This window comes from Chiloscyllium punctatum, chromosome 6 (assembly GCF_047496795.1).
Source record: "Chiloscyllium punctatum isolate Juve2018m chromosome 6, sChiPun1.3, whole genome shotgun sequence".
Lineage (NCBI taxonomy): Eukaryota > Metazoa > Chordata > Chondrichthyes > Orectolobiformes > Hemiscylliidae > Chiloscyllium > Chiloscyllium punctatum.
This window is the reverse complement of record NC_092744.1, coordinates 64,384,491-64,411,694: the sequence shown is the minus strand read 5'-3', so window position 1 is coordinate 64,411,694 and position 27,204 is coordinate 64,384,491. Positions and strand designations below refer to the sequence as shown.

Here is a 27,204-nt window from a genome sequence, read left to right as displayed (position 1 = left end):
GAAGTAATAATGTGGAATAAAGAAAGGGCAGAGGAACTGAATAGGTATTTGCATCAGTCTTCATGATTGAAGCACCAATAACATTCCAGAACTTCAAAATAGTCAAAGGCAGAGGGATTGGCATGGCTATTACTAAGGAGAAAGTGCTGAGGAAGCTGAAAGGTCTGAAGATAGATAAATCATCTGGACCAGATCGACTATACCTTAGGGATCTGAAAGAGCCAGCTGAGGCAATTATGGAGGCATTGGTGGGGATCTTTTGGGAATCATTGGATTTAGGGATGGTCTCAGAGGACCGGAAAATGGCTAATGTAAAACCCCTATATAAGAAAAGATGGAGGCAGAAGATGGGAAACTGAATGCCAGTTAGCCTAACCTCAGTCATTGTGAGATTTTAGAAGCCCTTATTAAGGATGAAGAGTATGTGGAAGTGCATGGTAAAATAGGGCTTAGTCAGCATGGTTTTGTCAAGGTGAGGTCGTGCCTGACGAACCTGTTAAAATTCTTTGAGGAGGTAATGAGCAAATTAGACAAAGGAGAGCCAATGCATGTGATTTATTTGAATTTCAGAAAGCCTTTGACAAGATGTTGCATAGGAGGCTGCTAAATAAGATAAGAGCCCATGGTGTTAAGGGTAAGGTACTGGCATGGATAGAGGATTAGCTAACTGGCAGAAGGCAGGGAGTAGGGATAAAGAGGTCTTGGCAGCTGGTGACTAGTTGAGTTTCCTGGGGTCAGTATTGAGACCACACCTATTCACATTATACATTATACAATCTGGATGAAGGAACTTACAGCATAGTTGCTAAGTTTGCAGATGACACAAAGATGGATGGACAGACAAATAGCATTGAGGAAGCGGGGAGGAACTAAGGAAGAACTTGCTGGCATTGGAAGGGATCCAGAAGAGGGTTACAAGAATGATTCCAGGGATGAAGAGCTTATCATATGAGGGACTGTTGAAAACTGAACACTGGAGGACATGAGGCCTCTCATTGAAACTTACAGAGTACTGAGAGGCCTGGATAGAATGGACATGGAGAAGTTGTTTCTACTAGTGGGAGAGACTAGGACCCAAGGAATGTCTCAGGGTGAAGGGACAACCCTTCAGAATGGAGGTGAGGAAGAATTTCTTCAGTCAGTGTGTGGTTAATCTATGGAACTCATTCCTGCTGAATGCTGTGAAGGCCAAGTCATTGAGTGTACTTAAGACATAGATAGGTTCTTGATTAGTAAGTTGATTAAAGGTGACATGGAAAAGGCAGGAGAATGGGATTCAGAAACATATCAGCTTTGATCAAATACCCTAATTCTACTTCTATCTCTTATGATATTATTGTGTTATGGTAGCAGTACCACAAGGTTTCAGAGGACCTCATGTTGGTGGTCAATGTCAAAAAATACATCTCCAATATGACATCACCTGCCAGATTAACATGCTGCTTGATGCATCACATGCCCATTACTCCCATTTTAGCAGTTGTGACAGTCAGCACTCTCTCTGAACATTTTAATGTTCCAGCTCACTCCCACACACCTATCAATGCTGACAGCCTTCTTCTCACCTCCCACTACTCCCACATACCCTAGCTGTTTAGTTGTGGCAGGCATATCACCCAATTCCAATGCATCTTAAACACTGAAATTCCAACATCACCCAATTCCAGTGCATCTTAAACACTGAAATTCCAACATCACCTAAACACTGACATTCCACATCATCCAATTCCAGTGCATCTTAAACACTGAAATTCCAACATCACCCAATTCCAGGGCATCTTAAACAATGACATTTCACATCACCCAATTCCAGTGCATCTTAAACACTGAAATTCCAACATCACCCAATTCCAGGGCATCTTAAACACTGACATTCCACATCATCCAATTCCAGTGCATCTTAAACACTGAAATTCCAACATCACCCAATTCCAGGGCATCTTAAACAATGACATTTCACATCACCCAATTCCAGTTCATCTTAAACACTGAAATTCCAACATCACCCAATTCCAGTGCATCTTAAACACCAAAATTCCAAAATTTGCACTCCTAGTCCCATTCTTTTTTATGATCTTTTGTTGAAATGAAACATATGCACTAAATTTGTGGTTATAAAATAATCATTGCTAATTTTAGTTGCTGACTCAAATCCAAATATCAGTATCAGACTTCTGTCTTTGCCCCAGACTTGTTTACCATGCATCTGATGATGAGGTCACCATCACAATTGCACCACAATGCCTAGGGGGATCTTGGAACTTTGTGACTATCTTCTAAAAGGTCAAATGACCTCTGCCCAGTCCCGTGATATCACAAACAATGGACATAGTTCATTGCTTTCAATAATGGAGAAAATAACCAGCTATAAATAAAAATTGTACAAAAAGCTAGTCTTTATGATTGGTTTATAGAAATGACTTACATGTGACATAAACTCTAAAACTGTGAGAGATGTTGTTTCTTACAATATTTTGGCAAGCTACTGTTACTTTTCTCCTTTCTTTCTTTCTTTGCATCCTAGGACAAATTGCTTGTCTTCGGATAGTTCTTGAGAACCATTACATCTATGAAGTCAGCAACATGATCATGTAGCTCTCCAAAAGTGCCATTAATACCTTATAGTTTAATAATAAAATGGTAGTATCTAGCCATTTAACAAAATATTGATTTGAATAAAATGGAATTTGATGATGCTGTGTGTTGTCATGGTGTAGCGTCATGTATGATCATTCCATAGAATATGTAAGTGTTTGTTTTTGACTGGCATAGTCTCAATGAAATGAAGGGCCTTTTTTCCGAGCTGTAGTCCTCTCTGACCCTTGGCTCTGTGCCTGTGCATCTCTGGAACCTGCCTTCACTTACAGCCAAAATCATTGTCTTTTCTGACCATAAAAATCCCACGTTCAACATGTCAATACACATTGAACCTAGCTCCTCACAAAAGTGAGTCTACTTAAAACTGCCCACAAATTGAACCGAGTACACAGAGCCAGGCATTTGGCCGATGCTTTATGTATTTACTGGAAGTATTAGATATTGGATGACAAAAGCACCTTCTCAGCACTGATTTCAACTTACTGACTGTGCTTAATGAGATGAAAGCACAAATGTGTTGATGTATTTGGTAATGGTGTCAACTGTTTACGTCTTGATTTCACAGTTACTGCGTTAATGGAAAAAACAGTGCAATATTTGAAAGTATTTGTACACTGAAACAATGGGGTAGATTTTATAGTAATCATGCACCCTGACCACTGCCCACTCCCCAACACCACCCCTGCCATTACCCTAACTTGAAGGTTGAGGGGAACCACATAAAACAAAATAAATGGTCAGCTTTCTGCCTTCCACATCTGATCTGTTCCCCATATTGCTGTCAGGCAACTTCAAGGAGTTGACCTCGACTGAGTGTTGCAGACTGGCACATTCTGAAGTCTAGGACAACGTGGTGAGGGACGTACTAAAGCATGGGGCAGCTGCTGCCAAGGCACAGTGGGGAAAGACCACTGTCTGAGGTCTTTCTGCTGAAGCTAAATGAGGGTCCATTCAGCTTCAAAACCTCCTGGTGCCTCAAATGCATGTAAACATTGTCCAGTTCAAGTAAGAGATGCCTTTGGTTTGTTTGGATAGAGTCAGACTCCAATGTTGTTTGTTTCCATGACATGCTACTGTACAGAACCAAATTACATTTAATTTTGAAATTTAAAAAGCCCAGCAACTTCACCATCTCTGAAGTTAAGGAGGTGGTGAGCAGACGGCTCCTCATAGCAGACATTATGTACAGAGTCGCTGCCCTGCGACTGATTAACATGTACACCCCAGTGGTAAGGGTAAGCAGATGGCCATCCTGCAGGAGCTCCCACTGCTGCTGGCAACATAGAGGCCACTCATTCTGATGTCATCAATGCGGATGATGATCTGGAGTGGCTGACAGTAAACCAGACACCACGTCTAGATTCCTGATGGAAACAGTTAAGGTTAACAAACTGCACGACATCTTCAGCACCACTATAGGTGGAGTTCAGTGTATATACACCTGGTCGTGACCAGACGGGTTTATCCACTCAACGATAGATTTCCTGTTTGTGTCCCACACGTTCTTGGTCAGATGAACGCTGGTGTTCTTCTCTGAGCACTGCCTCCTGCTGGCTGACTGCCACCTACACCACCAATGGGCTGGCAAGGGAACTTGGAAGCAGAACATGAAACTGTTGACCCCTCTTTGAGTATCCATCACACTGTTGGGAAACTGTCAAGGGGAACATCAAGAGGTTCCTTATCCTCAATGGTGTTCAGAAAATGGGAAAGAGAATGTCCAAACTCCAGAAAAGTGTGAAGTACCTATTCCTGCAGTGGACTATGGAGATCGATGTCACGAAGGATCTCCAGGAGGTGAAGAGCCAGCAAGCCTCGTTCTTTGCCTCTGAGACCTCCAAGATAATCTTCTATTTCAGGGTCAACACTGTGGAGCAGGATGAGATGTGCTCGCGTTTCTTCTTTCAGAAGGTGCACAGGGAGAGCTCCGTGCTCAACATCCTGAAAGATGGCTTGGTAAAGTCATCTCAGTCTGACATCCTGAGGATCAGCAAATCCTTTTCCGTTCGATGAGGAAGACCATCTAAGGTCATTCTGCTGAAGTTAATTGGGGGTCCGTTCAGTTATTGGACCATTCTGATATCTCAAATAAATACTATTTTGTACAAGTAAGAAATGCCTTTGGTTTGTTTGTTGGATACAGTCAAACTCTAGTGTTTGTTTATTTCCTCATATGCTACTGTACAGAACTGAACTGCTTCAACAACTTTGTATAAAGATATAAAGGCATTTTTATGAATAAAGTATATTTTTGCAATAAAAAAACAGTATCAGGCAGTTCACCTACACTTAGGTCTCTATCTGCCTTCACTGCCGTGTCTGTTAGATGGGGAAGGCATCCAAATCACAATAAAAGGTCGGAAGGAAGGGAAATTTCTTCATGAGGTGGAGGATCTCCCTATACTAATTGTGACACTCCCAAAGATTCTGCACCCATTTTAAGCCTCTTACCCAGCCGCTGACACCCTCATTGCTCCGCCCTTGTCCAGGGTTTGTAAATCTGTCCCAAACCAAAATTCATAGCTTACTCTTTCTCTGCGGTTTCTTCTCAGGACTTGCAGCAGTGGTCAGTATTACATTCTGGAACTGCTTGGACTCCTCAGCAGAGAGCCAGTCTGGTTGGTCAGCAGCACTTGTGCAAAGGACTTACTTTCCCTGAGGAACAGAGGTCCTACTCTCATCTTATTAAGGTTGCCTCCAGTGTATTATCAGTGTGTAGCAAACCTTTTTCAAGCCGGCTAGTTGCGAACCATATCGTCCACCACGGAAGGAGTAAGTGAAACACCCTCCTGTAAAATTCATCGCAAAGTGGCCAATTGCAAATATGCCCATCTCTTGCATCAGGTATATTTGTAAACATAAACTACATATTTTCATCATTACAGTGGCAGCAGAACATTCTTTTGGCTGTGGATCTTGCACTCTGCCAAAAGGTTTTCCATTGAGATGCAAGTATGAAATAAAATCCCTGGATTTGGAGGAAATACCAGTCACCAATTTTCAACAGGAGTTTGGCACTGGGCAAACTAAACACCATCAGGTCACAGGTCTGTTTGAGCAACACTCTCCCAGGAATTTTTAGTAAATATAAAATGCTAAGAGTATAAATACAGTCTAAACTTTCAAGGCCATTATAGAGAACTGAGTATACATATCCTTATACCCTAAAAGGTATGAGCATGCAGGAGGAACCCCAAAACTCTAATTAACAATGTCCATGTATAAGAGGTGAATCCAGACAGAGCCTGCCATGCATAAACAGAAGTACACTCTTAGCAATGTTGCTGAGGTGGTACCAGCAAAACTCTTGGATCAGATTTATGTATTTTAGATTTTAACACAATAAAAATAAAAATATTTTCTTCTCATATGCTTGTCAAAATGAAATTTGAAATAGTAATTACCACAAGTGGATAATTATTTGTTAAATTTCATTTATTCATTGTGTGTTCTGATACCAGTTTTGCACTCTAAATCCTTTAGATTGTTGTAATGTAACCAGATGTGCTGAAGCACAACTTTCTGCAAGGATGTAAAATGGACCATGTCATTCAGTGATTTCAATACAAAGGAATATCTCATGAGGAACGCAATAAGCTCTCAGTTTGCTAATTATTTGCTTTGTGTCCCCCAAAGTTAAATTTTACTCCCCACTAACACTAAGAATGAAAATATTATGCTTCTTTTCAAAAGAATTTGAATTATACTAATAAAAACAATCACCATAACTGTATTACACAATAAAATTAAATGACCTCAAACCAGTTCCTGTTTGCCATTCTCATGCGGAGCACATGCAAGAGTACTGTACTGGAAGATAGGATTTTAATTACAATGCAGAGCCAGCAATTGTAGGCCACAGCTTCAGTTCCTCTTTCCTTCAATCTTCTGATCTCATCTGTACTGATGCAATGAGGCAGTGATAAGACCAGGCACAAATTGCTGACAGAAATCTATGGAAGCATTGACATCACTCACTTCCAAGCATAGAAAACATATAAATCAGCTTCTGTTCAGTGGTAAACACAGTGCCTAATAGCTACTCAGATCAGAAAGTCACAGACTAGATACTCAATCTTATTTAAGATCTTCAGGAGTCTTGCACAACCTTGTGAATATGTCTAAAACCTGCACATTATCGAAGAGTATAATTCGCAGTGTTGACAGATTTAGAATACTCTAAAATGAAAGAGACACTTAGGAGTGCATAGACATTATCATATGAAGTAATTAGATTACTTCCTATCTATATAAGATCAGCGCCTAGAATATGAAAATTAAATAAGAATAGCAGGAATTAGTATTACTGAATAACATACTGCTTTGGAATCTAAGCCTGAAGACAGTGCTTGCCTTTTCCTTGGTCAGTCTGTCAGAGAGCCAAACTCATAGTGTGCTGTCAAATTATACAATAAAGTAAATCAATTATTGTCAGCACCCCATTAATATTCAGTTATCCCAATTGAAATTGATATATGTAGACATTTTCCATTGAAAATACAATGTGATTCTAGTGTCACATCTACTACCTTAGGTTAAGTAACCTGCCAAAACTCCCTTGTGAAACTTCAAATAAATTAGAGGTGCCTAAACCACGTGAAAGATTCAGGAGAGGAAGGATGGGTTAAATGTACTTCATAGCTAACTATTGAAACCATTGAAGCCAGCAGTAGTTTTAATTTACATAAAATACTGATTGATATTGTGTATAAGTGGGATGAATATTAACATTATGATAAAGGGACACAATAAATATTTATCATTCGGGAATTTAGATTTTAAAATAGAGGATATGGATTTTGGTTTTAGTTCTGTGAAGATGCCCATTTTTAAAAGGAGTAATTTTTGAACAGTGAATTCAAAAATAATTTCCAAGCAAGCATGTGACTTAGGTAAAACGACATGATCAGCTACCTGGGAAGTTAATTGAAGAGGTCTTTACAAGGTTGAATCTTTAGGGCATACAAAAATATTGGATACCAGGACTACTAGCAGGATGAGTTCATAAGAAGAGCAGAAACCTAAAGGAAGGGTAGTTTAAATTATAGTTTGTATAAATCCCCAGCCTGTCAGAGTTTAGTTGATAAATGTTTCCAGTTTGTGAGAATTTGTAGAAGTGTCCTACCTGGCAGAATTGAAAAGAAGTCCAGACCATCAGAACTGGAAAGATTCAGTTGAGTAAGAAATCAAACTTAAGATAATAGTTATACTTCACTAAGTTGTGATAAAGGTATATTGCTGGGAAAAAGGAGTGAATCTTTAAATGTGTTATTTAAAATAAGATCTTGCTGGTGTTATTTTATATAAAATCTTTGTTTTTATTTACCTTTATTGTAACAAACTTGTTTAGAATTAGATTCCCTACAGTGTGGAAACAGGCCCCTCACACCCAACATCGACCTTCCAAAGACTAACCCACTCAGAACCATTCCCCTACCCTATGTTTACCCTGACTAATACCCCTAACCTACACATCCCTGAACACTATGGGCAATTTAGCATCTCCAATTCACCTAACCTGCACATCTTTGGATTGTGGGAGGAATCCAGAGCACCCGGAAGAAACCCACGCAGACACGGGGAGAATGTGCAAAACTCCACACAGACAGTCGCCCAAAGCTGGAATCAAATCTGGCTCCCTGGTGAGAGGCAACAGTGCTAACCACTGAGCTACTGTGCCGCCCCTTGTGTTTTTTGTTAAAAGAACATTGGTAGGCTCGTATAAAACTGTTCAATGACTGATTATCATGGTAACCAAGCTGAAAAAATAAACTTTTGATCCTTCAAGCCAACTTTGTTGATTTGACCAGTACTATGATCAACTATAATTACAGTAAAATGCATGTAAATGTATAATTTAGAGTGGTGGGCTTTAATATTTTATCTGAGAACATGTATTTCATTGCATGTTAGTAAAATCACAAACTAGAAAAAGCCATTAAAACCCATTTCAACCAACCACCTATCTTTGTACAATTTATTTAATTTAAGGCAAGTAGTGGGAAAATGTAGTCTTGATCTTCAAATGTATTAAATTGTAGACCACTCATCCCTACAGTCTTGGAATTGAATCTGAACTGACTTCCCTTCCACAGTACAGTTTGGTATAGTCCCTGTGACACGCATAAAGTTATTGTTCTTTGGTGTTATTTGAGATGTTTTGTGAATAACTATGTACTATAATATCATCAAGAGTCTTCAGTACTTCCACTGCTCATCACTATTGGTCTTTTCCACAGAATGCTTCTCCTCACCAAGTTAAATGAGACAGGGAAATCAATCTGGAAGAGTTCCCTTCTGATAGAAACTAAGGAAATGTCTTGACAGTTGATCATGACACAGTATAATCAAAGGGTTGACCAATTCATCCTGTCACTGAGGACATTATCATTTATGTCCGAAAACAGAAGTAAGACATTCCAACAATAACATTACAGGAAAAGTTTTAATGATCAGAGATGAAACATTATAATGAAATGATTATTGCACCATTGGTACATTGGCTGAGCTGCAGTAATGGGCCATTCAGTTCCACTTAAGGTTTTGGGGTTTATTTTAACTTTGATTGTCAGATCTAAGTCAAGTATAGCCTTAGTTTTGAGAGAGGCAGTCTAAGATTAAATAGCCCTGATTAGATTCAAGAATTATTTCAGAGACAAATGTTTTCACAAATTTTACAGAATTTGTTAAGTTTATCATACAAAAAAAAGATAGCTCGTCACAGCAGTGGTTTAAAGTCCATCCATTTTGCATGCCTGCTTATAGCACTGGTTCACTAGGCAAAGGTCTCCTATTCTGTTGATTGAGGTTCTTTCTCGGTCATCTTTCTAATGCATCAAACCACAAAACCTAAGCTTAATAACACTCCTTGGCCATTGGCCTTGTGCAAGGTCAGAGGCACCCTGAACTTTAATTGCCTTTTGAATGCACAAATAGTTCATTGATATTTTGGACTGGTGAAAGAATGTATGCCCAATTCCTGATTATTTACTTTAAAAGTAATACTCTTGTTAATGACACCACTTCCTACTGTCTCCTGATCCTTTTGTTAAATGCCAATCACTTTGTGAGATCATCCGTTTGACGACAACTTGTCTATCTCAGCTTAGCAATTCCCATAGATCTTTACCAAAATAAAGGGGAGTCTATTTATGTGCCTGTTTAAAATATATAGTGTCTCCTGCTGGTGATTAAGTCTTATCCCAAGTGATATATCTAAAAAATCAAAACAATCACAAGGCTACAAAATTCACTACAGAGCCCAATTCAAAGTAAGATAAGTTACAATATTTAAACCAATTTATAACCATACAAAATGTGTCCTGAATAAAAGCCTATTTTGTCAAAGCATTTTCACATGTGTTAACTGATGATTATATGAACTTGAGAAGGGCTCTTGCGTTGCAGTTGACATGTCCCTGCCCCTGAGCCAGGAGACCTGAGTTCAAATTGTACTTGCTCCAGAGGTATGTAAAAGCCTCAATAAAATCTACATTAGCTTTGGCCAGTTTGCACTTTAATTTTAAGATGGGCTACATGGTTTTCTTCCTTACAGAAATGGTTTATAACTAACCACAAATAAACAAAATATATTTTGATTCCCTGCATTGCTTAAGCAAGGCAAATTGACTAATTATTGAAAAGAATAACTCAATCCTCCACCACAGCTCAATAAATAATGGCTGATCTGATTGTGGTTTCAACTCTACAGATTTTCCTATCTGTCTCCCAGCATCCCCGTGAATCATGACTTTTTTGTCCATCAGTGATTCAGCATCCATTGTTTTCTATAGAAGAGGACTCCACAGATTAACAATCCTCCAGAAAGAAAATATTCTCCTCATCTCTGCCTTAGAAGGGAGACATTTTATGCTTAAATGGTGTTGCCTAGTTCTAAACCCCCCTCCAGTAAGAAAGATCCTTGCAGCATTCACCTTGTCAAGTCTATTCAGGATTTTATATCTTTTGTAAGGTGATTTCTCATTTATCTAAACTCCAAAGACCAAAAGTATTTAAAAAAAACCTTTAATTATGGAACTTGTTCAATAAAGAACAAGTTTTATATGTAGTTATATTCTTCTTCCGCTGTTATTCTTCCTTGATCTGGCTAAATGAGTCATAGTGATGGCAGGTCCACATTATCCTTGTAGATACAAGATATAAGCAGCAGAGGGAGATGAGGAATGTTTGGACAAGTGCTGATACTTCATGTGTGAAGACTGCTGAGAAATGGGGAGCTTAAAGTGCAAGCTGAAATCGCGATGCCTAACATGATCAATTGATTTTAAAAAGCACATTGGACCTGATATTATTGTCGTGGAACATTTAATGATGTCTGACATTACTTAAAGATTTATCCTGTGTCCCTCAGCTCAATATTTCTTTGTCCACTAAGAACGTGCTGACTGATGTAGTGAGCAAGGCAACCAGGGCACTTGGAGTGGAGCGGGGACCCCAATCTGATGTTGCCTGATTGAATGAGATTGAAGGATCAGGAAATGAAGAAAAGGAGGACAAATAAAGGGGAAGTAAGTCAATGTTAAATCATGAACAGAAAGCAAAATAAGGAAAGAGAAAAAAACATTTGACTGTGAATTGAACACACAAGAATACAAGACTTTGGAGCAACAACAGGATATTTGGCCCTTCAAACATTTTCAGCCATTCAACAAGATTTTGGTCAATCTAACTGTGAACTAGACTCCACCGTATTGCCTGTTTCCACTGCATCCATCCCCTTATATATTACCCTTGAATCCCTTTGCTGATGAAAAATCAAACAATTTTGAGCATATTCAACAGTGCAGCTCCACTCCCCTGTGGTCAAGAGAATTTCACGCAGTAACACAGAAAAAAAAATCTCCTTATCTCAGTCTTAAATAGGAGATTTCTAATTTTTAAACTGTGACCAATGGTTCTATACTCCTCCACAACGGAAAACATCGTTTCAGCAGCCACCTTGTCAGGTGCCCTCAAGATCTCATATGTTTCAAGCAGGTTGCCTCTCGTTCTTCTTAATTCCACTAGGTAAAGGCAAAACCTGCTCAATCTTTCCTCAATAGGGAATACTTTCTTCTCAGAAATACACAGTGTATTTGAATGGTGAGGCAGTCAGGGAACTACTGTGTGCCAACACTTGAGTTGGACAATTGAAGAAGATGCTTTGGATATTTGAGTTTATGTGCTCACCTGTCCCATGCCTTAAACTGTTAGATTGTTTAGGCATAAATAATGGAAGGTGCAAATAGTTTAACCATTTTTTGAGAGAACAATCTGGCCCATTATTGAATAAAGATATGATAAAAATGGAAAATTTCAGGTTGGATGGGCTTCAGACTGGTTTCACAGGTTGGTGCAACATCAAGGGCCGAAGGGCCTGTAATGTTCTATGTTCTATTAATGTTGTGAGGAGTACATATTAAAGTCTATTTCATACATTATTTGATGACCCTCATGCTGCTGCATCTTCTGGAACCTTTAACCAAATTATTAAATACTTATTTATTATTAATTTACACTACTTGAGTCTAGCTACAGCTGACGATGTTCTAAAATATGCTCAAGTAGTCACATTACAGTGACAGAGGTTAAAAGGCCATTAATATTATGGGAGTAGAAAACATAATGTAGAGCTCTTTTCACAACCACTAGATGTCTCAAAGTGCTTTACAGTCATTGACATATTTTGAAGTCACTGTTGTAATGTAGGAAACACTGTAGCTACTAATTGCACAACAAACTCACATAAACAGCAATGTGACAATGGCTAAACTATCTAATTTTGTAATGCTTACTGAGAGATTGGTATTGGCGAGTTCATCAAGAATAACGGCGTCTCTTCTTTGAAATATTGCAATGGAATCATTTCATAACTGAAGAAAGAAGACAGAGGGTCTTGCTTTAATATCTGAAATCAATATATGACACCTCCAATTGTGCAGCATTCCCTCTATGTGAAACTTGAGTATCACTATTGAATTTTGAAATGAAATCCTGGAAGAGGAACTGAATCTATAACCCTCTGATGCAGACGTGAGTGTGCTGCCAGCTAAGAAAAGATGACAATGATTCACAATATTGTAAACCTTTGTCATTTCCTGTAAAGCCATAAAAGTCTTCTAAACTTCATTTATGATTTGACTAGAAGATGTCAAGGAAAATTGCCCATCATCCTTAGTTATTATTAGACAATGTTAGCAGATTTTGAAATGTCAAAGTAATCCAAATTTGAACAAATGACGAAACACTGCACAGGATGGTTTTTATACATCTCAAACATATAATCCATGTAACTTCAAAAATAGCGGATACATAAGTAGACTAAGTGTGGTCTGATTAGAATGATAATCGTGATTTAATTGATGCTTTATAATATTGAGTTTTGTTCAATACAGCTTATTGAAGGTTATGTGTGGGTCAGCTTTTGATATTAAAATAATTAACTTGGTCATTCGGCTGACTAGAAATGTCATAATGCTCATTAACAGCCAATGCAAATGTTCAACAAACATTTTTGTAAAGTCATTCATGTTTGAGGAAATTCCATTCCTTCTGCAATTCTTCAATATATACGGTCATCATTAATCACTCCATTTAAGTACAGACCATAAAGTTATCTGTTTTGATCCCAGTTGCCAAGGCAGCTGATCACAGTCAAATTACTAATAGCCTCAATGCCTCTGGGCAAGATTCCTGGTCTTGACCTCTAAATAACATGCAGATATTGAGGGCACTTTTCAGTTTAGGTGCAATTGTTAGTGGAGTGCACCTGATACCTAGGTTTATTACCATGTTAAGGACAAAGACATTTGTTGGTTCAGGCCATATTTGCTTACATATTGGTAAGCTGTGTTTGCGGACCAAAACTGCATTCAGAACTGGCAACAGTTACAACTTGGAGGGGGAAGCCTACAGGCTAGTAACTGGGACTGGGAAGAGTATTGCTGTGGGCCAGAAGAAGTATCCCTGTTCTTCCAGAAATAACAAGCAAACTATAGACCATGTTTAGGGCAGCCTCCAGCAGAGAATTGCTTAACATTAGTATAATTGGCAGTAACATCTGTAATGTATGGTTTCCCCACTTTTACCTCAATCAATATTGACACAATTTGAATATTATAGATGGACATGTGCCTGAAGCAGACAGACATTTTTTTTAATTTCAAAATTATACTTTATTCATAAAATAATTTGATGGTCTGTACAGTTGGTCATGCCATACATATGTAAACATTTGCATACAGAGATCAGAATTTCTCATTTGTATATACAGGTCTGTACGTTTATCAATCATATATCCATATACTTAGCTGAGGCGTCAGCAGAGCCCAAAAGACTGCATGGGCCCCCTGTTCTTCTTAGACAGGCAGATGTTACATGGTGGTCTTTCCCCACTGCACCTTGACGGCATCTGCCCCAAGCTTCAGCGCATCCCTCAACACGTAGTCCTGGACCTTGGAATGTGCCAATCTGCAACACTCAGTCGGGGTCAACTCCTTCAGCTGGAAGATCAACAGGTTTCGGACCGCTCAGAGAACCCTGAAGCAGACAGACACTCTTCCTGGGCATCATTGGTTAGGATTCTACCCAAAATGACAATGGACAGAATACGGTATTGGAAGTGATTGAATATTGTGTCAGTGAAGCCAACTCTGGAAACATTAAGTTGATTCTACTCACTGAGGTCAAAAATCAAGGTCATTATATGAATTCCACTCCACCCAACCTCCCATGACTCCACAACCCCTACTATTGCACCACATCCACAACAAAACAGGCTATCACTGCTCATTATTTGGTTCACACATGCAAAATGACCCCTTGGAAAAGGTTTTGAAGATCAACCAACCTGAGGCAATAACAGAAGATAATCAGGGACACAATCTTATAAAATTGAAGGAAAACAAGAAATTTCAATCAGGTACAGTAAAGGTAATTTTCACCTTCAGCATTTGTATGGTAACCTGGTATCGATCGGAAATGGTCACGGTTCCATAAAGAGTGAGAAATCCATTTCGACAACTGACTGTCATTTGGCATAGGTTGTTCTGGTATAACGCACATTTCGTCAGCGCGAATTGATTATAATGTGATTGATAATTTGTGGACAATGAAATTGCGTTATCCAAATTTGCAACCCAATTCCAATTGCGAATTTGGATAACGCAATCTTTCTACTGAATGGGTATAGCAATTTTCTATAGCAATTTTGTACAGCGTGATTTTCTATAGCAGTTTTCTATAGTGTGATTTTCTATAGTGCAGGGTTGTGGAGGAACACAACTATCACATTATCACAACTATCACAGAACTACCTGTAAAGGTAAAAATGCCCTAGATCGTCGGGCCCAACAACTATCAATAGGATAGACATAGAAATTCTACAAACTATTTGTTCTGTTTGTGTCACAAATTAACAGATGTCAGACAAGAGAAATTAAAGGAAAATCACAAATTATGTTTATAAAATAGAGCAACGTTAATTTAATTATATCACAGTAACATTGCTGGAGCAATTATCAATGCAGCACAGGGTTATCAAAATGTTGGAAATATAATAAATTTGAGAAATCCCAGACAGCACCCTCAGCATTCTAGTCCTGGATGGCTTTGCACACTGCTTGATGGTAGTAAGAAGTTGTCTTTCAATTTTTCATTGAGAATCAATCAAGTGGTGACAAGGGTGCAGATATTCCAATGGCCAAACAGTCTTTATTCCAATTTGGTGGGAGCTGTGCATGGGTCCTGCACATGGTGGCTCAATGATTAGCACTGTTGCCTTACAGTACCAGGGACACAGGTTTGACTTCACCCTCAGGCAACTGTCTGTGTGGAGTTTGCACATACTCCCTTTACCTTTGTGGTTTTCCACTAGATGCTCTGATTTCCTCCCACAATCCAAAGATGAAGTTAAAAATCACACAACACCAGGTTTATTTGGAAGCACTAGCGTTCAGAGGATTGGCCATGCTAAATTGCTCAAAGTGTCCAGGGGTGTGCAGGTTAGGTGGGTGGCCATGGGAAATGCAGGGTTAAGTAGGAATAGTGTATGGGTTAGGTCTGGTTGGGATGAGTGCACCTGATGGGCTGAATGGCCTGCTTCCACAGTGTAGGGATTCTATGATTTGCTTTTTCTATCCTGCCTTTTTATCAGCTGTTGGAAATTCTATAGGAGATGTAACAAAATATTGAATTTTTGTCCCTATGTGGAAGCATTATTATTCCGGAACTCATCTGACACTGCTTATTCAGGACCATGTCAAAAGGCAACATCCTCAGAAGACATATGCACATAACAATCACATTGATAACCATATGCAGCTCTGATTTCTGAGCCTCGCAAAACATTTCTCCTTATGCACTCTCTCAAAGATACTTGAAATTTTAAACAGTTCTATCAAGTATCCACTTAATCTCTCTGCTCTGAAGAGAACCATTCCACTGTTCCTCAGATCTTGAGATTAATGACATCTCATTTGAGGTAGTAAAATACTAGAATTTGGCAGACCTTATGGGAGGAGAAAATCTTGTAATTTGTATTTCTGGAAGTTTTTGTTATTTTTCATTAAAATGAATTTTGGAGATCAGTAGAATTCCAATAAAAATTCTACCATAATGCTTTCAGGAAGAACTAGGAGCAGACAAAAATTGAGAGGAGATGTTAGTCATTGTAATGATGCATTTGCTTCTTTTTTAATAGAACAACTAAACAGTGTTTGCAAGGGAATAAAAATGCAGCACATCAAATTAGCAAAATATGAACATAAGATGGAAGAGGTGAAGTAAGCCATTCAGTCCATTGATTCCACTCCATCATTCAATGAGATCATAATTGGTCTGATAATCCACAACTCAATTTTTCTGCCTTTTCCATAAAACCGTTAATTCATTTACTGATTACGGTGAATGTCAGCCTTGAATATACTTAACCACCCAACTACTACAGCCCTCTGCAGTAAAGAATTCCACAGATTCGCTACACACTGAGAGAAGACATTACTCTATATCTCTATCTTAAATGGGTGATCCTTTGGTCATAGGCTCTCCCATAAGAGGAAACAATCTTTCTGAATATACCCTGTCAAGTCCCCTAAGAATCATGTTACGATAAGTTCACCTCTCACTTTTCAAACGCAAATGAGTACTGTGACAATGTTGCTCCTTTAACAAAGTTATGTTTTCCTTGTTTTTTTTAAGAGGGGTCATAAAGGAAGAGGTTCTGATATGTCTGGAAATATCTACTTGAAAAAGCTTTTAAGTGTTTTTTTTCCAACACTTGTACAATGAAAGGGGAGTGGCCAGTTCTCCCAGTTTAGGACTTGGTTTGGTTTGGTTTTAGCAAGCTGTTTTGTTCGCAGCTGCTGGCCAAGTCTTAGACAGCTGGGAACCCAAATAAGCAGTTCCATGCTGATCCACTCTCCCTTGCTGACATCTCTCTTGTAAGAACCTGGGTTTGACTTTACTTTTTTTTTGCTGAGGGGTTGTTTATGGGGATGATGCAAGTATTTGGAACAGCATCATTAAGTTGCGATAGAGTCAAATGGGTTTTCAGATAGGTTAAGTTATTCTAAACTCAATTCTCTTTTGTTCATATTTCATTCAGTAGTCTGTAAATAAATTCTGTTTTGGTTAAAACTGAGTGGTTGGGCCAGATGCATTACTCCGGGAATATCCACTGCTTAAAACAACTAGAAAAGTTAGGCTCTGGGCTGCCTTCTTGAAATATTTTGAGGGGATCTTGTCTGGTCAATAACAGTGCAGGTACAACTCCTCAAGATCTCCTCATAAAGACTGGCTCCATATCCAGGATCAGGATAAGTGAACTTCCTCTGAAATGCCTCTGATGCTATCATATCTTTTCATGAATAAGGGCCCAAAACTATTCACAGTATTCCAGATGGGATCTGATTAGTGCATTGTATAGTTATATTCCATTCCCTTTGATTGAAAGGTCCACAAACCATTTGCCTTCCCTATTACCTGCCAAACTTGTATGCCAGCTTTTAGTGATTTGTGCATGAAGTGCTCCCAAATCTCTCTGTAATGTAGTCTTTCTCCATTTAAATAAGATTCACCACTTTTATTCTTCCTCACAAATGGCATAGCCTCACATTTTCCAATATGATATTCTATCTGCCAATTTTTTGTCCACTTGCTGAATCAGGTTATATCTCTCTCTGCAGACTCTTTGAGACATCCCAAGCACTTGACTTTCCAGTTCTAGATTGGAGGAAAGGTATTAGGCAAGAATTTTCAAAAGTTGATTGGGGCAGCTATTTGCAGGTAAAGGGAGAGCTGGGAAATGGGAAGCCTTCATATATGAGATAATGTGAGTGCAGAGACAGTATGCCCCTGTTAGGGTGAAAGACAAGGCTGTAGGTGTAGGAAATGCTGAATGACGAGAGGAATTGAGGTTTTCTTCGTCAAGAAAAAGAAGAAAGCATATGTCAGGTATAGAGAGCAGGGATCAAGTGAATCACTAGAAGAGTATAAAGACAGTAGAAGTATACTTAAGTGGGAAATCAGGAGAGCGAAAAGGGGATATGAAATAGCTTTGGCAAATACAATTAAGGAGAACCCAAAGGGATTCTACAAATACATTCAGGACAAAAGGGTAACTAAGTAGACAATAGGGCCCCTTGAAGATCAGTAAGGCCACTAATATGTGGAACCACAGGAGATGAGGGAGATACTAAATGAGTATTTTGCATCAGTGTTTACTTTGGAGGAGGATATGGAGACTAGACAACTTGGGAAAATAAATAGCGACATCTCAAAAAATGTCCATATTTCAAAGGAAGAGGTGCTGAATGTCTTAAAATGAATAAAAGTGGATAAATCCCTGGGACCTGATCACATGTACGGTAGAGCTACATGGTAAGCTAGGGAAATGATTGCTGGACCCCTTGCTGAGATATTTGTGTCATCAATAGCCACAGATGAGGTGCCAGAAGACTGGAAGTTGACTAACATGGTGTCACTATTTAAGAAAGGTGGTAAGGAAAAGCAGGGAATTATAGACCAGTGAGTCTGACATCAGTGGTGGGCAAGTTGTTGGAAGGAATCCTGAGGGATAGGATTTACATTTGGAAAGGCAAGGACTGATTAGGGACAGTCAACAGTGCTTTGTGCATGGGTAATCATGTCTCACTAACTTAACTGAGTTTTTTGAAGAAGTAACAGAGGACTGAAGAGGGCAGAGTGGCGGGTATCGTGATCTATATCAATTTCTTTTAGGTGTTCGACAAGGTTCTGCAAGGTAGACTGGTAAGCAAGGTTAGATCACATGGAATACAGGGAGAACTAGCCATTTGGATACAGAACTGGCTCGAACATAGAAGACAGAAATTGGGGGGGGGGCGGTGCGGGATGGTTGTTTTTTCAGACTGGAGCCCTGTGACCAGTGGTGTGCCACAAGGATCGCTGCTGGATCCACTGCTTTTTGTTATTTATATAAATGATTTGGATGTGAACATAGGAAGTTAACTTAATAAATTTGCAGATGACATCAATATTAGAGGTGTAGTGGACTGTAAAGAAGGTTCCCTCAGACTACAATGGGATCTTGATCTGATGGGCCAATGGGCTGAAGAGAGGCAGATGGTGTTTAATTTAGATAAATGTGAGGTGCTGCATTTTGGAAAGGCAAGTCAGGGCAAGACTTATACATTTAATGGTAAGATCCTGTGGAGTGTTGCTGAAGGAAGAGACCTTGGAGTGCAGATTCATAGCTCATTGAAAGTGAAGTCGCAGGTAGATAGGATAGTGAAGAAGAAGGTGTTTGGTATGCTTAGCTTCATTGGTCAGTGCATTGAGTAGAGGGGGTTGCGAGGTTATGTTGCAGCTGTACATGACATTAGTTAGGCCACTTTTGGAATACCGCATTCAATTCTTCTCTCCCTGACAAAGAAGCAGTGCTCAGAAAGCTTGTGATTTCAATCAAACTTGTTAGACAATAACCTGATGTCGTGTGACTTCTAACCTTTGTCCTGCAATAGAAAGGATGTTGTGAAACTTGAAAGTGTTTAGAAAAGATTAACAAAGATGTTGCCAAGGTTGGAGAGTTTAAGCTATAGGGAGAGGCTGAATAGGCTGGGGCTGTTTTTCCTAAAGTGTTGGAAGCTGATGGGTGACTTTATAGAAGTTTATAAAATCATGAGGGCATAGATAGGCTGAATAACCAAGGTCTTTCCCCAGGTTAGCGGAGTCCAAAACTAGAGAGCATAGGTTTAAGGTGAGAGGGGAATGATTTTAAGACCTAAGTGTTAATGGTTTCATGCAGAGGGTGGTGTGTGTATGGAATGGGCTGCCAGAAGAAGTGATGGAGACTGGTACAATTACAACATTTGAAAGGCATCTGGATGGGTACATGAATTGGAAGGGTTTAGAGGGAAATCGGGCAAATTCTGGCAAATAGGACTAAATCAATTTAGGGTCGAAGAATGTGGTGCTGGAAAAGCACAGTTGGTCGGGCAGCATCCAAGGAGCAGGAGAATCAATGTTTTGACCATAAACCCTTCATTCCTGATGCTGCCTGACCAACTGTGCTTTTCCAGCACCACACTCTTTGACTCTGATCGGCATGGACAAGTTGGACCAAAGGGTCTGTTTCCATGTTGTACAGCTCTTTGAATCTATCTTTGTCATCCGCAAACTTAGTTGTAGTACATTCACTTTATAAGTCATTAACATATACTGTAAATAACCGTAGCTTCAGCACTGATCCTTATGGCACACCACTAGTCACAAGTTACCATTCTGAAAATTCCCGTCTTATCCAAACTCTCTGTCTTCTATTAGTTAACTAATCCTCTATCCATGCTAATATACTGCCTCCAGCACCATGGCCTCTTATCTTATTAAGTAGCCTGACTTGTGGTTCCTTATCAAATGTCGTACAGCTTTCAGGTTATTCAGAGAACATTACTAAAAATGCCTTCATCTCTTTTTTTTCAAATATATCCAATGTGTTACATTGCATTATAGATTTATAAAGGCCTTACAAAATTCTATGTCATCTGTAAAACATTAAACTGTCATCTGGCTTTGCAACATTATACCATCTGTTACGAGTTCAGACTCACAATTTCCAAGGAATATGCAGACAGTGTTTCAAGATAGCAGTTTCTTTTTTAGTTGCAAATATGTCAGTGGAAGCAGATAATATAAACGGACAAGGCAACTGAAAAAAGTTCATTGTCTGTTCAACAGATCAATCTCGATAAAAGTAAAGAATGCTGAGACCCTACAATAAAACTGATTCTAAATAAGAATATTCTAGTAAATTTAAAAAAATCAAATTCATTGTGCAGGTCTTCAACTACTATGTAATCTGTTTAAAATAGATAAATTAACATAAACCAGCTGAATGGAAGAGTCAACTCTTAAAATATTAATCTATCTTTTCTCATTACCAGTGAATTCTTTATACATTCGGTCATCCCACATTAAAAGCCCCCAATCTAAGCAAATGAGAAAATTTTTTTTGACTGATATTCACTGTGCATTCTCTCTATTGGGGCATAGGTTGTAAAATGTCAAGACTTAGGATCCTCCAAGTATATGCAGGTCTAAATTTGCCAGGTAAAACCAACTTGTCTTTCACCAAAGAGCATTTCTAAAATCCCTATTTCTTGATCACCCAGGAACATCACACTAATTTAAACACCAGTGTTCAACCCAGCAATCAGTGATAGGACTTGGCTCTTCCAGGTTCTAGTAATTAGCCAGGTTCTGGGTTATTTAAGTGTGATAAGCCTCAGAAATACTTCTCTGGCTCAGCTGGAGTATTGCATTTAAACCAAAGTTATTTTATGGGATGAGGCATTGATGCAAAGGCCAGCATTGGTTGCCCAGCTTTTAATGAATCAGCTTTTCACAATCATATTGTGAGGTTGGAGTTAATCACAGAACTGTGCATTATTGTGCAAACAAAAATGTTTTATTAATCTCTTTGTTGCAGTAAGAAACAAAATAATTGTTGGTTAAGTATGTCTGGAACTGAACTCCATGCAGGTGAAGTGTCCTTGTTTGATTATTGTACTTTCAAAACATTTTTTTCTGTTTCTCTGCAGGTTACCTTCTGAAATGCTCCATTGGGTATTTTAAGTGTTGCTTGTCATTGTATGTATTTATTTCAGCCAGCCTGTGTGGGCCCTGCATGAAGGTGCAAATCAACTACAACGATGTATCAGAATCAATAAAATGGCATTCTAGTAGTAATCTTCCATGCAACCTTCATTCGTGTTTTTTTTCATGGGATGTGGGCATCTCTGGCAACACTAAGATTTGTTGCCCATCTTGAATTGTTGTTGAATTGAATGGCTCGCTAGGCTATTTCGGGGTGTAGTTAAAAGTCAACCACATTGTTGTGGCTCTGGAGTCATATGTCAGTGACCCAAACTTGGGAAACATAACAGATATTGTTCCATAATAGGTATTAGTCAATCAGATGTATTTTTACAACTACCAGTGATAGTCATCATAGACACCACTATTCAAAATAGCAACGTATTCCAGATTTATTCATTGTCATTTGAATTATTCCTTTCTGGTATCATAGGATTTGAACCCATGTTCCCAGAACATTAACCTGGGCCTCTAGATCACAATACTCAAATAGTTGTATGACCACTGTACCACCATCTCACCATTGCAGAATTTATTAAAATGGCATGCCTTGGTTCTGAGGTTATGTTTCTAACTTGGCTCATCTTAATCACAAAGATATCCTGTTAACTATTCCCCACAATGGCCCAGAATATTCACCACAATAGCCACTGCATACCAGCCATAGCTACTTGAAACATTTTTTCACAATCCACAATTAAACTTTAAAAGTGATGCTGGAAACACATTGGCTCTTTTCAAAATCAATTAATGTGGATGGATTTTATCACATGTACTATTGTGTGAAAAAAAGAATTATCTTCATTCATCACAGCAAGCCAAAACTATCATTGGATAAGTATGGCTGGAAGGAATCTGCTCAGCTAAATATATACTAGTTTGACTAATGCATTATCAAAATTAGTATTCATGGTTAAGTGGCGAAGTGTCATTTGCTAAGTGTCGTTATGACAAACTTCATGGAGTTTCTGTCTGCAAGTCATTGTGAGTTTGGATCGAGTTTAATTCAGATAAATGCGAAATGCTGCATTTTGGGAAAGCAAACCATAGCAGGATTTATACACTTAATGGTAAGGTCCTAGGGAGTGTTGCTGAACAAAGAGACCTTGGAGTGCAGGTTCATAGCTCCTTGAAAGTGGAGTCGCAGGTAGATAAGATAATGAAGGCGGCGTTTGGTATGCTTTCCTTTATTGGTCAGAGTATTGAGTACAGAGGTTGGGACGTGTATGGAATGAGCTGCCAGAGGAAGTGGTGGAGGCTGGCACAATTGCAACATTTTAGAGGCATTTGGATGGGTATATGAATAAGAAGGGTTTGGAGGGATATGGGCCGGGTGCTGGCAGGTGGGACTAGATTGTGTTGGGATATCTGGTCGGCCTGGATGGGTTGGACCAAAGGGTCTGTTTCTGTGCTGTACATCTCTATGACTCTAGTATCCTGTATAATGGCACAGGCCTATTGTGTGAGCAATGACAGGCTCATAACCAGATTGATGGAATCCCTCCTCCAAGCCTAAATTTCATTGTCTCTTTCATGAGATGGGATTGATCACAAGGTCAACATTTTCAGCCCATCTTGAATTGCCATTGAACTGAATTGCTTGCTGGATCTTTCAGAGTGCAGTTAAGAGTCAACCATAGTGTTGTGCATGTGCAGATAATCCAACCAACCCAGACCAGCTAATGATAGCAGATTTCCTTCCAGAAGGGCATTGGTGAATCAGGTGAGCTTTTACAATAATCAATGATAGAGGTCCCATGCACAAAGCCACGTTGACTGTCCCTAATCAGTCCTTGCCTTTCCAAATACATGTACACCCTGTCCCTCAGGATTCCCTCCAACAACATGCCTACCACTGACATCAAGCTCACTGGTCTACAGTTCCCTGGCTTGTCCTTACCACCTTTCTTAAATAGTGGCACCACGTTAGCCAACCTCCAGTCTTCCGGCACTTCACCGGTGACTATCAATTACACAAATATCTGAGTAAGAGGCCCCACAATCACTTCCCTAACTTCCCACAGAGTTCGAGGGTACACCTGATCAGGTCCTGGGGATGTATCCACTTTTATGCATTTCAAGACATCCAGCACTTCCTCCTCTGTAATATGGACATTTTTCAACATGTCACCATCTATTTCCCTTCATTCTATATATTCCATGTCCTTTTCCACAGTAAACACTTATACAAAATAGACATTTAGTATTTCCCCTATCTCCTGTGGCTCCACACAAAGGCCGACTAGCTGATCTATGAGGGGCTCTATTCTCTCCCTAGTTACTCTCATATCCTTAATGTATTTGTAAAAACCCTTTGGATTCCCCTTAACTCTATTTGCCAAAGCTATCTCATGTCCCCTTTTCCCTCCTGATTTCTCTCTTAAGTACTGCTTTTATACTCTCCTAAGGATTCACTCAATCTAAGCTGTCTAGACCTGGCATTTGCTTCCTTCTTTTTCATAACCAAACTCTCAACTTCTTTAGTCATCCAGCATTCTCTATACCTATCAGCCTTTCCTTTTACCCTAACAGGAATATACTTTCTCTGGATTCTTGTTATCTCATTTCTGAAGGCTTCCCATTTTCCAGCTGTCCTTTTACCTGTGAAAATCCGCCCCCAATCAGCTTTTGAAAGTTCTTGCCTAATACCGTCAAAATTGGCCTTTCTCCAATTTAGAACTTCAACTTTTAGATCTGGTTGATCTTTTTCCATCACCTGTCTCACAAACTTAATTGAGTTTTTTGAAGAAGTAACAATGAGGATTGATGAGAGTAGAGCGGTAGATGTGATCGATAGGGATTTTGGTAAGATATTCGACAAAGTTCCCATGGGAGACTGGTCAGCAAGGTTAGATCTCATTGAATACAGGGAGAAATCATTTGGATACAGAACTGGCTCAAAGGTAAAAGACAGACGGTGGCATTGGAGGGTTGTTTTTCAGACTGGAAGCCTGTGACCAGTGGAGTGCCACATGGATCAGCGCTGGGTCCACTGCTTTTCATCATTTATATAAATGATTTGGATGTGATAATAAGAGGTATAATTAATAAGTTTGCAGATGACACTAGAATTGGAGGTGTAGTGGACAGCAAAGAAGGTTACCTTGGATTACAATGGGATCAGATGAGCCAATAGGCTGAGGAGTGGTAGATGGAGTTTAATTTAGATAAATGCGAGGTGGTGCATTTTGGGAAAGCAAAACTTAGCAGGGCTTATACACTTAATGATAAGGTCCTAGGGAGTGTTACTGAACAAAGAGACCTTGGAGTGCAGGTTCATAGCTCCTTGAAAGTGAGTTGCAGGTAGATAGGATAGAGAAAAAGGCGTTTGGCATGCTTTCCTTATTGGACAGAGTGTTGAGTACAGGAGTTGAGAAGTCATGTTGTGGCTGTACAGGACATTGGTTAGGCCACTGTTGGAATATTACGTGGAATTCTGATCTCCTTCTTATCGGAAAGATGTTGTGAAACTTGAAAGGGTTCAGAAAAGATTTACAAGGATGTTGTCAGGGTTGGAGGATTTGAGCTATAGGGAGACATTGAATAGGCTAGGTCTGTTTTCCCTGGAACGTCAGAGGCTGAGGGGTGACCTTATAGACGTTTACAAAATTATGAGGGGCATGGATAGGATAAATAGACAAAGTCTTTTCCCTGGGGTTAGGGAGTCTAGAACTAGAGGGCATAGATTTAGGGTGAGAAGGGAAATATATAAAAGACACCTAAGGAGCAACTTTTTCACACAGAGGGTGGTGCATGTATGGAATGAGCTGCCAGAGGAAGTGGTGGAGGCTGGTACAATGGCAACATTTAAAAGGCATTTGGATGGGTATATGAATAGGAAGGGTTTGGTGGGATACAGGCCGGGTGCTGGCAGGTGGGACTAGATTGTGTTGGGATATCTGGTCGGCATGGGAGAGTTGGACCGAAGGGTCTGTTTCCATGCTGTACATCTCTAGGACTCTAATGTTATTGTCTCCATTATAGTGACTACTTTTATACTTCAGATTTATTCATTGAATTGAAATTCCATCACTTGCTGGACATTAGCCTAGGCCTCTAGATTACTCCTCCTTCTTTAGAGACCGCAATTTCCCTTCCCACGTGGTTAAAGATGCCCTCCAACGCATCTCGTCCACATCCCGCACCTCCGCCCTCAGACCCCACCCCTCCAACCATAACAAGGACAGAACGCCCCTGGTGCTCACCTTCCACCCTACAAACCTTCGCATCAACCAAATCATCCACCGACATTTCCGCCACCTCCAAAAAGACCCCACCACCAGGGATATATTTCCCTCCCCACCCCTTTCCGCCTTCTGCAAAGACCGTTCCCTCCGTGACTCCGCCTCGGAACACTTCAACCCCAGGGCATCAATGTGGACTTCAACAGCTTCCTCATTTCCCCTTCCCCCACCTCATCCTAGTTTCAAACTTCCAGCTCAGTTATTGTCTCCTTGACTTGTCCGACCTGCCTATCTTCTTTTCCACCTATCCACTCCACCCTCTCCTCCTTGACCTATCACCTTCATCTCCTCCCCCACTCACCCATTGTACTCTATGCTACTCTCTCCCCACCCCCACCCTCCTCTAGCTTATCTCTCCATGCTTCAGGCTCACTGCCTTTATTCCTGATGAAGGGCTTTTGCCCGAAACGTTGATTTCGCTGCTCGTTGGATGCTGCCTGAACTGCTGTGCTCTTCCAGCACCACTAATCGAGCTATAGATTACTAGTCTAGTGACATTACCCTTTCTCCCATCGACATTACAAGGGATTTAATGGGCTAAATACAAAATATTTCCATAAGAACTGCAAATCAGAAGGTGGATCGAAGTGAGGAACATAGTGAATTTATGACCAGTAGGGAAATGCTAGTGAACTCACATTTGATGGACTGCAGTCATTAAAAAAAAAGGTAGTATATCATTACCTTCTTAAACACAATAAAGGATGTACAACAAAAACTGGTTTTGCTAGTGATGATCACATCTCATGGATAGAATTATTAAAAATCTGGATCTCTGATCAACTGTGAATAGAATTTTCCACCATCATTACCAGTTACTTATGCCAAGATGTGATTGGTGACAATGTTGGTGACAGGTATAGCTAATCCAGATAGGTTGGCTGTTGATAATCTCACCATGCCTTCCTTCATGCAGTGGCAATGAATTCATGACATACCATGATTCCATGATCACTGTCAGGAAAGGGTGCTCTTGGCCTGTGAAAATGAAAGGTAACATTTTGACAAATGTGGACAATCAGTGCAGGCAGACTGCTGATCCCCCTCGAATGTCTTCCTTCATATAGGGACATTAAAAGCAGAACCTAATGCGATTAAAGAAAGCAAAAGACAGTAGACAGACAATGATATATCTTAGTGATGTCATTGACCTTGCTTGCACTGCTGTCCAAAGCAAGATTTGCTCCTCTATTTGTAGACATTAATGTGAGCGTGAATGAGTACGGGACACTTT

General features: G+C 39.6%; 1 long non-coding RNA gene across 1 annotated transcript in view; it reads right to left on the bottom strand.

The window, feature by feature from the left end:
* Positions 1-27,204, bottom strand: part of LOC140479029 (uncharacterized) — a 52,090-nt gene that overhangs the window by 4,529 nt on the left and 20,357 nt on the right. Inside the window, exon 2 of the long non-coding RNA XR_011960925.1 lies at positions 12,393-12,470. This is a non-coding gene — a long non-coding RNA (uncharacterized lncRNA). The remainder of the gene's footprint in view (positions 1-12,392; positions 12,471-27,204) is intronic.